We start from the raw sequence: 15,607 nt of genomic DNA, 5'->3' as shown, positions 1-15,607 counted from the left end.
AGGCATTCCATAATCATATCGAATTTCTGTTTAAATTTTTCAATTCCCAGCAATTTTCATTCATTTAAGTCTTGTAAAAGTAATAAAGACTTTGTTATAAAACACAAAATAGTAAATTAAATTTAAAGTTATATCGATAAGTTTTCGATCTACCTTGTAAAAGGCAACGAACGTGCGATGTGGTGGTTTTAGTTTTCCCAACGTTTTGATTTTAAGGAGTCAGTACCCTAAATACTTTCAAAAATTCGATTTTTTGATTTTTATATATTCTGAAACTTTATTTCAATACCTTTTTAATGATGCAAACTTCTTTATCATGCTCATATTAGAAGTAAGTTAAAATATGCTTTAAAAAAGTGTAAACCTATTTTGATGAGGTATGATTTTCCCCTTTAAATTACAATATCTCGAAATGGTATTTTTGAAACTAAATGTTCCTTTTTCGCAGAAACTAAATTATAAAATATTATCAAATTATCAGACCATGGTGCGAGTTTCATTGTTGAAACATGCGGGTTACTCTATCATTGGCTATTACTTATATGAGGATTTGATAATATTTTTTTTGGCATGCAGGGAAAGGCCTTATTTTGACAAGGCTGAATTGGATCCGGTCACTTAACTGCTTTACTGGTAAAACTGTCAGTTTAGGAGAATGAGGAAACGAAAAAGGCGTCAACAATAAAGTGAATGAAGAACTACTGGAGTTAAGGGTTAATCCACTAGATTTAGGGTTAAACTTTCAACTTACCAATATCACCAAACAGGCAATGGCTTCGTTCAAATATAGCAGCAATTGTCACCCGTCATACCTTGACGGGAGTTTTTCTAGTTTAGCCAGTAAAAGCTACCCAGTAAACATCATATCTAATTTTTTTGCGCGTATTGTACGATTTGAATCTAAATCATTTAAAACCAGTATTGCACAAAACCTTGCTTCTCTCCAATGCTGTTTTTTCGTAAGTTGTATCACTTTCTTTGACAAAGTACGCTATGTTTTTTAATGGGAAATTTCAGAGCACTAAAGATGTAAAATAAAAGCTGCTTCCACGCAGAAAATTCCTCTGAAAATGCCTTATCGCATTTTTTCAGCTGCTGCATCGGTAGCATCAAGGGTAACATTTATTTCCTTCTGAATACAATAATTCGTCAATAAGTTGCATGATAAAATAAACGAAGAATTTTAAAAACCGAGAGCGTGATTGTAAAAATTTACAACACACGGACATGTACATTTTGCAAAGGATATGTATAAGTAACAAGCTGCAAAAATAAACTAGCATCAAATTTAAAAAAAAAAAAAAAAAAAAAGCTGAGAGCTTTGAAAACTTTACTTTACCAAACTCATTAATCATTCAGTCTAGACAAGATTCAAGTTAACACCACCAGCAGACACAAACACAGGGAAGAATTTATGAAATATGTTCTTTAGCTTGCTACCGAATGTTTGAGATTTACTCTGCCAGTAGCATGAAATCGATATGCAACAATTCAATAGAAAATACAGCTTTTGAATCCATATCTTTAAAAACCTATTCAAAATTATTCAAAACTATTTTTTACGTTATTAGAAAATTTTTTATTATTTAGCATTGCCGAAACACGTGTCTGCTGTAATTTACAAATTTGTGCTTCTACTTACGTTGTTTGGTCTGACTTTACTATTCAGCACAAAGGTATTTATTTATCTTATACACGTATAGTTTTAAAACTAAAAGTTTTTTTTTTTACGCCTAGTGGCATTATTGAATTCATGACGTAAAGTGATACAGTTAAATCTAAAACTAAACATATTTCTCGATAAACATCCAAATTGCCTTTGAAGAAATTAAGAAAATAGTTCCTGCAGGCTGTTCATTTTTATGTAGTTTCTTTTACCAACTTTAGCATCACAGTCTTAGCACTAACAGTAAAGTTTTTGATTAGCGGAAATATTCAAAATGATTTTTTATAAATTCAGTCAATGTATGTTTATGAATTGGGAGATCGGAGGCTTTCAAATTCCACGAGTCGAAGTCGGGCAGATGTTTGGACAAAAAAATTGGAGTCGGAGCACTAGCGCAGCCAGAAATGCCTTCTGGAGGGAGTTTATGATCACAAATACCTTCTAAAGGGGGTTTTTTGATCAAAAATACCTCCTGGTGGGGTTTTTTTAATCAAAAATACCATCTGAAGGAGATATTTTGATTAAAAATACCTTATGGAGTGGTTTCTGATCACAAATACTTTCTAGAAGGGGTTTTTTTGATCAAAAATACCTCCTGGAGGGTTTTTTTAATCAAAACTACCTTCTGGAGGACATGTTTTTATCAAAAATACCTTCTGGAGGGTTTTTTTAATCAAAACTACCTTCTGAAGGGGATTTTTCGATCAAAACAGCCCTTTCATATGCATAAACTACTGTATTAGAATTTACACTTATGTTAAAACCAATGCCCTTCGGGGGTGTTTTACCCCCCCCCCCCCTCCCTTTGCTACGCTACTGAGGCGGAGTAATAGGAGTAGGAGGTGGTCGTTTTCTTTTCGATTTTGCTGCCATGGTGTTAATACCGAAGTCCATCTTTGGGAGATGGATTTCAGAACATAGTGAAATTGAGCATTTTTGTACGAACTTCGTTGTTTTTTCCGTATGAAATATACTAAACCCAAACCATTTGCACTACCCCCCCCCCCCCCCGGGGACAATTTTATAATAACGGGCCTGTTGATAACGAATACCGTTAAGTATGCTTCAAAAATGGCCAAAGAAATTAACTTGTCATAGACTTCGTCCTGCTACATTAGCCCTGATAACAAAAAAATTCTACCTATTTAATTCTCCTACCCCAACTAAACTAAAATAACAATTAGGCATGTAAAGCATTAGGGCTAAAATTACACGAACCTACCTAGGGGTCACCCACAACTGATATCACTTTTTGAGAAGGGGTTTGAATAGTTGTGACAGTTTGCAACAAGGGAGAGGGAGGACAGTGTAAGAAGCGTGACGTCACAAATTTTTCATGACAATTTGAATATGAAAATCAATGTGACATGAAAGAAAGGTAGAAGGGGGAAAGGCGTGTGACATTTTGCGTCAAAAAAGGAAAGGAGTCAAATTTGTTGAAAAGAAGTATTATATCATTTAAGTAGGCACGACGGGAGGACATGCCAGCCTAATCGGAAACTAGAGACGGCGGCGGCGACACAGACGTAAAAAAAGAAAGAAAAGAAAGTGAGAAAAGAAAAGAAGAGAGAAAAAGGGGGGAAAAGCTCCGAATAAGCGAAAATGTAAAGATAAAGTAAAATTTATTCTTTTGGTATTTACTTTTGTGGCACTTAAAATAGAGTTAATTTTTCTCTAGTAAACAGGTTTTTTTTTCTTTCTTTTCCTTTTTCTTTCTCCATTTCTTCCTTTGTTTCTTCTTTTTTCTTTTTTTCTTTCTTGTTTTGGGGGGGAGGGGTGCCCGATGACATAACTGACAAGGGACCCGCCCGCCTCGACACTCTGCAACCCTGTATTTATGAAGAACCCCCTACCATAATAATATATTCTCACTGTTCAAATTTTTAAAAATTTATTCTTGTGGGTTGAATTAGTTCAGATCGGAATTCTGTTTTGAACAGTTTCAAATTATTGCTTTATTAACTGATTATTAAAGAATTTCAAACATAAACCCGCAACGATCTCTGTAATACCTTTTATACCACAACATCCAGCTGTGCCGTCAATATTTCAGGAGAAAAAAAACAAAGCTTATATGACATTCTTTCAGTCGAATCAACTTATTTATTTGCTGACACACAGATTTTCCTTCTTCCTAATCTTTTATAAGATTGAAAAGAATTGCAAGACTTCACAACTGTATCTCAATAACAGATGTTCGCTTCTAGATAAATCCTGTTTTCCTTGAAGTGTTACTACATGAAAAATGTTTCCACTGAATGAAAACGAATGAAAAGAAATTATGTCAAGCGTTGAATTTATGAACTGCTGATGATGAAGTTAGTAGTATTAAAAATTGAGAACATGCTAGTGTGTTGTTGTATTGATTTTTATTTTCAGCAATGAGGAGAAAGTCTGCATATTCTTCTCTGCAGTGATAATTTCCGTTCAGGAAGATAATCCTTTTTCTCGATTAAATTGAAAAAGTCGAGCAGACAAATGACAGATTTCTTTAGTACTTTTTATTGCAGTTGTTCTACCATTATGAACATAATAACTATTTATTTTTAAATAAAATATTTAACTCTTTACGATAAATGAATACAGCAACAGCAACGCTATAGCTCAAAAGGAAAAAAAAAACCCACACAAATTCAATTGCTTGCACGTGTTTCATAGTTACAGAAAACCTATGCCAACTAAAATAGGGTAATTTTTCAAACATTTCTACAAAAAGATGTAAGCTAAAACTTCACTCGTCTGGAGGTAAACACACAACTCTGCCAATCTGAAAATTCATTTAACTCCATGTTTTCGTAAAATTCAACACTAGTTGAATTGTCTGATTCTTTTTTAACGTTTTTAAGGGGGTCCGGGACACAAAAATCCTCAAATTTTGCAATTTTTTTTTATAATTTGAAAAATTGCTCCGTTTTTTTTTGCTTAAGAGGGCGTTTGAATCTTGTTTCTACCTTAAATAGAACGAAAGTTATAGTTATTTTTGTTGCATGCATCTAACGAATATGTACATAACTTTGAAACTTTAAACGCGTTTTTCTCCATGATGCAATTTTTCCCGATTTCTTGCATTCAAACTCTTATAAGTCAGGAACCGATAGAGATAAAGTAATGAAACTTGGAGCATATCTTTTTCAAGCAATTTACTTTAATTTTTATTCGGCGAATTTGAAAAAAACGTTTACTGCAAAAATTATGATTTTTTTTTAAAAAAAGTATCTTTGAAATTTTCGAAATTTTTCTTCAAATATTTTTTATTTTTTATTGAATCAATATTTTTAAAATCGCCGAATAAAAATTAAAGCTTAGATATTCGTGCATACTTTTTTGAAAAAAAATTGAAAATTGACCAACAATATTTTGAGTTATAGCAATTTAAAGCAACCCCATTTTTTTTTTTTTGAAAAAACTAATTAAATTTAAATAAAAATTTTTTTTTTTTCATATTTATGTTATGATTTTGTTTATTCAATAAATGATGAATCAGTTCAAAAAATTTCAAAACTCTAAAGCACATAATAAAAAAATTTTCAAAATGTGTCCCGGACCCCCTTAAGGCAACAAAAGATACTTAATCAATCATTTATATACATCTCTATTCATTTATTTATACAGAAACTAAACAGCTTCATCACATACATAGAGGACTGCGTACAAAGCGCCACTTTCGGACACGAACTGGAAAGATTCACAACGCAGTTAGAGGAACCAGCACCCATGGCACCAGAGGGAATCGAACCCAGGACCTCCAGCTTAGAAGACGAAGTTTCTACCACAGAGACTCAGAGGACTCACGTCCGTCCCTAAAAACTTACTACAGAGTGATCCAAATCTATGCGGCTAAATTAAATTGAATGTTCGAGATATTTCCTCCGTATGAAATCCGGATAGCACCCCACGAAATAACCGAGGGCTCGCCTCAGAAGAGTCATTCTCTTCATTGTATCCAGAGATTAATGAGAATGATGATCCACACTTTATAACAGAATAGTGGTACCCGCACGGCTTTGCCTGCAGTAGAAAATTAAGATCATTTGGTTCGCCTGTATATTTACAAATAATGGATGATGAATCTCTCGCCAATTGGCTATGTTCATTTGCTCGCCCATTTTACGGTTCCACGTTATGAAAATTTCGTAATTTAATCTTCCACGTTGTGACAATTTGCTCGGGAAAATGTTCTTAAAATTAGAATAGAAGAAAAACAAATCGAATTTTCGAAAAATCGCTTCGAGGTGCACACTTCCAGACGCTAGGCACATCACAAAGAGACAAACCCGACAGAAATCCAGACAGGTATCCCGAAAAACTTTGAGCTTTATTATTAGTAAAGAAGATAAAGAAGATTTATACGGCATTGCTTAAATATCAAAAATTGTCCATTAAAAAAAAAAAAAAATACTGACTGAACGTATCGTTTAACAGTTTGAGGATATGGATTTTTCTAAATGTTTTATAACTAGGACCAGGTTTCGTTTCAAATATAAAAGCGCATGCGTTGTGCTTCAAATGAACATTATACTTTTATATTTTCTAATGAAACCGTTACAATCGTTAAGTAACCTTTCAGAGTATCTCTTTTAGAGTATTACTAGAAGCCAATTTCTTTTACAATAAATCGATCTCATCAAAGCGTATAGAAATTGTTTATATTTGCTCTTATGCAATTATAACAAAAATAAACTTTAACTGTCTTGAAATTCGAATGTATACAGCTGAAACTTCTTGCAACGCATTCTACAAAAAAATAAAAAACATGCACGTTTCGTTTCTTCACCAGTTTAAATTATAGAAATGTGTTTCTGAACAACATGCAAACAAAATCTTCTTTCCCAGAAAGAAAAAAAAAAGCCAAACTCATGTCTATAATTTAATACCTCAGATTGTCCACTTTTAGTTTTCTGTGCCATTAGAAATTTTAGAACTTATCGCATTACCTAGCAGTTTTAATGCATGATTTATGAAATTTATAAAAACATCATGCCCGAGAAGTGCACTAAATTTTTATTTCTCCTTCCATATCACTGCCATCTAAGAGAAGACCGTAATTTTCTAATCGATGAAATAAATTTATGCCTCACAATGGAATAGTTAGTTATCTTTGATCGCAATTTAAGTAGCGTCATCGTTTATTAAGAACATGAATCACGCGAAATTTGGTTATTACATTTTTATGCATGACTTTTATCTTCCTCATGAGAAAGTGCTTATTAACAAAGCGGCTAACAATGAAAAATAATTCTAAAGTATGCATTTAATGAGCATAAGTAAAAATAATGAAAAACTTCAAGTAATCACATAATGTGTATAGAGGAAAATGTGCAAAAATCGGCACAGGCGTAAATATGGGCACCCCCCCCCCTACTAGCAAAGGAGGGGTGTACTGAAGACTGGTGGGGAGGACTGAATATGGTCAGTAGCATAACTATGGGGTCTAGCGCCCCTGGAGAACTAAAGAAATTGCGTTCGATTCCCCACGGTCGCCCACATGGGAAGTCATTGTGACCTCTAAAAATAATAATTTTCTGTAAAAGAAGAAATGCTACACTGTGAATCAAAACTAAAAAAGTCAAGTTTTTGTTAATATCACGAAATTTTATGGCTTATTTGTGAACAAAAAACTGCAAAGTTATTTTAAAAGAGCATATATATATATATATATATATATATATATATATATATATATATATATATATATATATATATATATATATATATATATATATATATATGTGTGTGTGTGTGTGTGTGTGTGTTTATAAAAACTTTCAATATGTAACCTTTTTTTTTTAGCTTTAGAGCGATATAAAGATAACTATATTTACTTCTTTTTACATTTAGGGTGCTAACACTTAAATTTTTTTTTCATATTAGAAGTTGTTTATCGAAAGTATCAATTTTTCGACCCATCCTAGTGCATGTTGTAAAGCGAGTGTATGTATGAATATGATTTTTTTCACAGTAATTTAAAAAGTCAGTTTCCCGTTTAAACAAATAGTTTTTATCAACAGTTATTTATAATGCAACAGGAGTATTTTTAAACTACTTATTATTAATGTAAAGAATTTTTTTTAAGAGCGGAGTTTTCCTAAAAACTTTTAAAGATCGTAAAGAAAAATTAGCTCCTAAGAGCTTTTAGTTTGTGCTTCAAAAGAATGGGACTTAATTTAACAAAGGAATAATCACATGCCATTAAATTACAAGGAGAAAATTGTTTAATTAGGTTTGACGAAAGCAAACCTAATGAGTTCAATAGGAACAAAAACGGCCCTAAGGCGAGAATATTACGCTGGAAGCAATTAGCCATGCTGATGTAATAATTAGTTTAATTACAATAACAGCGCGCGCGTGTGTCTTGAATTTTTGCTTAATCTTGTTTTGGATAGCTAAAATTGCATGCACACTTGGAACAATTTCTGTTTTTTTCTGTAGCCTTAAGGAAAAACAGTAAGCATGGAGAAGTTGTGATATTTATATTCATTTGTTATTTTATTGAAAAACTAGTGGTACTCGCACAGCTTTGCCCGTAGTAAATATTAAAAGGTTATTTGGTTCGCTTGTATATTTACAAATAATGGATGATGAACTTCTCTCCAATTTTCTATGTACATTTGCTTGTCCATATTACGGTTCCACGTTATGATACTTTGATAATTGACTTGTCCACGTTGTGATAATTTGATCGATAAAATGTTCTTAAAATTTCGAATAGAAAAAGAACCACATCGAATTTTCGAAAAATCACTTTGAGGTGCACACCCCCATACTACAAACTAACTTGGCGCCAAATTTCATAAAAATCGACTGAACGGTCTAGGCGCTGTGCGCATCACAGATATCCAGATATCCAGACAGAGACTTTCAGCTTTATTATTAACTAGTGGCACCCGCACGGCTTCGCCCGTAATAGAAAAAAATAAAAGGTCTTTTGGTTCGCCTGTATATTTACAAATAATGTATGGTGAATTTTCTCGCCAATTAGCTTGTACCCATGCTACAGTTCTGCGTTATGATAATTTCGTATCTCGCCAATTGGCTTGCTCCCATGTTACGGTTCCACGTTATGATCATTTCGTAATTTATGATAGTTTTTTTTATTAAAATTGGAATAAAAAAAGAACCACATCGAATTTTCGAAAAATCGCTTCAAGGTGCACACCTCCATGCTACAAACTAACCTTGTGCCCAATTTCATGAAAATCGGCCGAACGGTCTAGGCGCTATGCGCGTTACAGACATCCTACAGACATCCAGACATCCTCCGGACAGAGAGACTTTCAGCTTTATTATTAGTAAAGATAAAGATAAAGATGTGTCGTTCACACAAAGTGGTACCCACTATACAACCGAATGTTTCCATGCCGATTTAACAGTTCTACAATCATTGCATTAATCACATCAGAAATACTTTTAATGTTCTGTAAGGAACAACTTACTGTAATCCGTAATGTTTTTTACATTTTTAGAGTTGAACTCAGGAATTAATACAGTAGATTGTTTTAACATCATTTATGTGCATTTTAAACACCTTTCTGGTATATTTGTTTTCAACTTGCAGTGTCCTTTTTTTATATTCGTTTTCTCTTGCTGAATCCCAGAGCTATTTCTTTTCTAAACTTTTTTTCGGTGATATCTTAAATGAGTAAAAAGTATGAAAAGTAAACTGAAATTTGTGTAACACTACAACGTCTAGAAAATGATAAACACCAGGCTGCAGCTCTTAACTGCGAAAACTTTTAATTTTTCAGAAAAAAAAATACATTTCGATTATTTATTAATTTGAGGAATTAGTTTACATTTGACAATTCATATGCAAGATACATTTTTTTAAATTTGCAACCATTTGAAAAGCCTACGTAAAAAACTATTATGAGCATGAGTTCAATGCAATAAAAAAGTCCGTTTGAATGTCTAAATCTTTTAAAGTCTCTAAATGACTTATAAAACCTTTCCCTTTTTTTTTTCATTCTCGGAATTGTCTCTTGAACTTTTTGCTGATTCTTTTGAATCGTAATGAGAGATGTAAAAGGTACTCAATAATCAATAATTCAAATGTCATTCAAGAATTAAATGGGCCGTTAAACTCGACGATTTATTAAATGGGAACAAAGAAGTCGCTTCAAAATGCACTGGATTATGATGCACTTGATTCGATCTCTGAACGGATAAGGGACCGTCTAAAAATTAATAAAAATCACATTGTCGTTTAGTTTCAGAAAATTCATGCATTGTTTTTTATTTGAATAATATCTGGAATTTATAGTTTCTAAAGAAATCACTTATAAATTATAGTTGGGGTAACCTTATCTGACATTGTCGTAATGCTGTGATTAGGATCTGCGTAGCATTCACAATGATTCCACATTTGATGTGCCCCAAACACAGTGTCAAGAAAGAATGATTTTCCTGGTGCTATTTAAAAGCTATTTCTTTAAGGGGTCACAGTAAATTTTGAACATTTTTTTTTTTAATTTATGATTACCGTGTTTTTCTTTGAAACCATAACATACACACTCATTTCGCAACCAATAATTTATTTTCGAAATCTTGAAATATTGCCCACATTTTTTAAATATTCAAAAAATTTAGGAAAATTTCATTTTTTTAAAATCTCTAAGGCTTTTTTGGTTTTGCACTTATTTAAAAAAAGATTTTTGCTAAGCAATCACAAAAATTATCTCTGAAAATATGTGCATTCATTTCTTTATATATGTATTGGAACATTTACTGTGATTAATTATGTAAAAAATCGTAATCTTGTTTTTAAAAATTTTGTTTTTAAAGGTATAACATAATCTAAACATTTGAGTAATTTATAAAATGCTTATCCAATGCACAGTTTTGTTAAATATATTATCCTGACTGCAAAAAGTATTACTTTAAAGCTGTATCTTTAATAGAAAAAAATCCTTAGGGATTCTTATGACATAAAACACCAAAAAAACGATCACCGAGAAAAAAGCAATTTAAGATTTTTCTTTGCAAAAGAACACATAGCGATCATGACCTAAAACTACTCATAACTTTTTAAATATTGGAACTAAAGCGATGAAACTTTTTCCCTGCGTTTGGAAGAATTTGTAGTTTTGAAATAAGCATTAAAATTTTTTTTGATCGTTTGATCATTTTTGAGGTACCCCTTAAAAGCAATGAATACCAGATATTTGATAAATTTAATGTTTTATTTCATAAAATTATTTGACAACAAATATTTGATCCAGTAAAAATGCAGAAAGTATAAGTGGGATTTGACCAAAATACCGCAATAAGGGGAAAATAATTTAAACCCGAAACTTGGATATGAAATAAATTGTTACACTGTGTAGTATTTGTCGAGTTTTCTATTAAAATTTACTCTTTAACTTAGGGGTTTCCAAAGTAGGTGCCGCAAGGGGGGGGGGGGGGGTGCCACGAGTATAGACCTCGGTGCCGTGAGAAAATGCTAACTTTTCAAAGGGTGCCGAAAGTCGGAAAAACTTTAGTTTCTGGAGGTGGCGATTGATTGATATTTTGTAAATGTGTATTTTTAACACGCTTTTATTAGCTTCATATGTATGTTTGTGAGTAACTCTCCTTTGGACTAAGAGCTAGTGACTTATTACTGTTAGTACATTCCACCAATTTACAAGCGTTCGTGGCTGAGCGGTCTATTAGGCGCGGATCTTCGCTCAAGTCCACCTACGGGAATCATTGGGTGTGCGATCAAATCCCGTCTCACCGAAATTAAATTATAACTCAATTTTCGCCCACTTTTTGTGATCGGGCTCTATTAAAATTTGGAATGCAACCTCAGACCCGATGACAATGCAATATTCTATAATCAAATTAATTTATTAACGATAAGTTATTAGTTTATTGTAATCAACACGCTTTTATTAGCTTAACTTGTATGTTTGTGGGTCCATCTTTCCTTCGGACAAATAGCCAGTGGCTTATTAGAATTATTTACAACGTACAAATCAGAGCTGCGGACTGTAACAATGTTTGCACATAAGTTTACCAGAAAGCATTCAAAATGTCTGATGTAAGTAATGCAATAAGATACTAAGATACATTCCATTATAAAAAATAATAGTTTAAAAAACTAAAAAAAAACACGCTTTTGTAGCAAAATGAAGTAAAAAGTAAAAAATAAAATAATTGTTTACAAAATTAAAAAAACAAGCTTTAGAAGCAAAATGAACTAAAAAAAATAAAAATAATCTTCGGATGACAAATATATAAAGTAATTGACCAAACACTTAATTTTATTGTAATAAAAAAAGCGTGGGGGGGGGGGGGCTGCCAATTTACATTTTTGCATGGATAACAAGTTCAAGAAAATTAAGACAATTGATAAGAACCCTCCCACGCTTTTGTCTATTACAGTAAAATTAAGTGTTGGTCAATTACTTTATATACTTGTCATCCAAAGATTATTTTTCACTTTTTAGTTCATTTTGCTACTAAAGCGTGTTTTTTTAGTTTTTTAAACTATTATTTTTTTGTACCTCAGATTCGTAAGGACGTAAGAAGTACAGGAGAGAAGAAAAACTTTTTTCTGGCTCATGCAAAGAATGGGACGTGCGCCCTTTTTACCCTGGTAAAAAAATGAAAAGGTTTTTTTTTTTTTTTTTTTTTTTTTTTTTTTTTTTTTTTTTTAAGAATCACGTCCACATGACTCGATGCGGAATAGGCTTCTGCATACAATGCACTAACAAACGGAAAATTGCAATTTTTCGTCTTGAGTCAGTCTGGCTCAGAGGTATAGAAATGAAAAACATAGAAATATTCTTTTTTTTTTTAATTTTTTATTCAAAAATATCTAACTTTAGCTTCTATGAGAGAGCTGGATTGATTAAAGCCATTTTTTAGAACAAATAACGTTGAAAATTAAACTGTAGAAATAAAAACGTATACAAAGAATTATCTCTTTATGAACACTCCCTAATGTGAACACCCCCAATGTTCTGAACACATTTTGATGGTCTGGCTCTGAGCCTTTAGCCATTTACATTTCAACACATATCTTATTCACTCTTTGCAAATTTGCTTTTCAAATTTGGTAAAATTTGATCGTAGCTTACATCAAATTCTTTTAACATCAATAATTAATTATGTAAAAACGTAGAACAAAGTAATTGTTATTTAACAATCTCAATCAACATACGAAAGTTAATTTTAAGCACACATGATATAAATAGCTGTGAAACAAATTATTTATATGCAATATTTTTTGAGTTCATTTTAAAATTTACTCTTTAATTCATATTCTTTAAACTTTATAAAACTCACCGCATTACTTATTCACTTTTTGCAACGACCATTTACATTTTTAAATTTATGTTCTTTAATTATTAACTTTCTGTTACAAATTGTAAAAGATAAACGAAAAAAATGTCCCTATTTTTTCTTTATCCAATAAGAACATGAATTCTCCTCCGCTGCTAAAGCTTAGATAATTGATGATGATGTTTCTTTTAACAAAAAGCCGAAAAATTTGGCTGCTGTGCCTTATTTTGTCGTACCATTCCATAACGGAATAAATGCATTTGACTTCTTCCTTTCTTCATCCCCCCTCCCCTCCCCCTCCCAGAATAAAACAATAATAGAATAATTCAGTAAAAGAAGGGATTCACACATTTTCTCATAGTGATTAATAGGATTGACAATAGAACTACTCCATGCATAAGTAAAAAATCTGCACCAACTTTGTTTTTCTTTTGTTTTTTTTTTTTCTTTTTTTTTCATTTGAGCAATCACGATTGCTTATTGATACTTGACCTTCTTTGATGTTCCTTTAATTTTTTTTGTATTAGGATGACGATAAGAATAGGAGTAGCTCGTTGATTTTAATATTTATTTAGAACTAGGGATACCCGCACGGCTTTGCCCGTAATAGAAAAATCAAAAGGTCTTTTAGTTCGCCTGTATATTTACAAATAATGTATGATGAATTTTCTCGCCAGTTGGCTTGTACCCATGTTACGGTTCCACATTATGATGATTTCGTATCTCGCCGATTGGCTTATGCCCATGTTACGGTTCCACGTTAGGATAATTTCGTAATTTGCTCGTCCATCTTATATTTTTTTTTCTTAAAATTGGAATAGAAAAAGAACCACATCGAATTTTCGAAAAATCACTTCGAGGTGCACACCCCCATGCTACATACTAACTTTACCAATTTCATGAAAATCGGCCGAACGGGTTAGGCGCTATGCGCGTCACAAACATCCTACAGACATCCAGACATCCTCCGGACGGAGAGGCTTTCAGCTTTATTATTAGTAAAGAAGATAAAGAAGACTAATTTCTGTTTCATCGTGAGTGTAAATCATCTGCAACTTCGCGTTCATTCATGGCTTAACCCAAGCAAATTTTACATTTAAAAAAAATTGAGCAATCCCGATCGGTAATTGTTTTTACTTGAATGTCCTTGACGTTCCGGTTCCTTTTTCAACCCCGCCGTCCTCTGCAGGCGCAGCTCCTTCGGTCCTGAGCACTGTCCCCCGGAATCCGCTTCTCCAGGTCGATGGCGTCCCTGTCCTACACACGCACGCTCATACACATTCAGACACATGCACACATACGCGCGCGCCTTTACACACATACACTACACGCATACCAACGCACATACACACAGGTCTACGCACACACACGCTCATACAAATACACATTCACATGCATACACACGCGCGCGCCTTTACACACATACGCACGCCAATGTGCACACACACATGTCTACGCACGCACACAAGCCTACACATACACGACTATACACACGTAACCGCCCAAGAGGAAGGGGAGGCTAGGGGGGACAGGAGCCGTTTCTAGAAACAATAACTCCAAAGAGTAGGGTCCTGTCGCAGCTCGTGATTGCGAAGAACATAATTTGAATTCAAAATGTCAGAACTCAAATTAATTTAATTTCATCATTTAATCAGAGAAATCGATTTTTTCCCCTCAGGATAAACACCAATATAGATGAACTGAAATAGAAAAACTTCATCCAAATACAAAATTTCCAGATTGCGAATTCCCCTCGTTTAAGATTCATCAGAAACAAAAATAACCATAACGGTATCTAAAAATGCAATCTTTATGATAAGTGGGCAGGTGCAAACTGGCCACAATAACCATAACTTGATTACTGCATTCTAAGTACTATCTTATTTTATAGATGCGCCTGGCATTACCAAATCTAGAAAATTACCAGTCATAATATTAAGGGGGCGAATTTTTTCTCCATTGCCATTCCATCCCGTTTGCAGAAGCAAGAAACCCCACGTGTAGGGCCCTACCACAATTCGTGATTGCGAACAATAAATTTTGGGGGGGGGGGGGGGGTGAAATCCTCAATTTTCCAAATAAAACTCCAAATTTTGCGAGTGATAAACGACGGGTTAAGCATAACTAATTACAGGTGTCCCTCGTATAACAAGGTTAATTCGCTACGCGTAGTATCGAAACCGTGTTATAAGAGACTTTTTTTTAAATAACATTTTTACTTATTTTTAATACTAATTATGTATGTGCATGAGAAAAATCAGGTTATATATAAGATGTACCGTGTTATATCGAAACCGTATTATACGAGACTTGTAAATAATGTAAATCAAGGTATGTGTACCGTGTTATATTGAAACCAAGTTTCATAAAAACAAAGTAAAAACTTACTAGAGTTATCAACCATTAACAGAATGTATTAAACTCAAATGAAGTTCCATCTTTTTTAAAGATAACATTCATGTTATATCTAAACCATCATGAAGTATTAAAAAGAAGTATAAATACTACCATGAAGCAAGTGTCGTACCGTGTAATATCGAAACCGTGTTGTAAAAGTACTGTGTTATACGAGTGACGCCTGTACATCTGTTGAAAACGGACGTTCGGCCATTAAAAAATTGTAAATTGCTAATATGTCTCCAAATCTGCCGAATAATCATTCAAAATGTGCCC

This window comes from Uloborus diversus, chromosome 4, assembly GCF_026930045.1.
Source record: "Uloborus diversus isolate 005 chromosome 4, Udiv.v.3.1, whole genome shotgun sequence".
NCBI lineage: Eukaryota > Metazoa > Arthropoda > Arachnida > Araneae > Uloboridae > Uloborus > Uloborus diversus.
The sequence above is the reverse complement of the archived record's forward strand: the minus strand, read 5'-3'. Positions refer to the sequence as shown.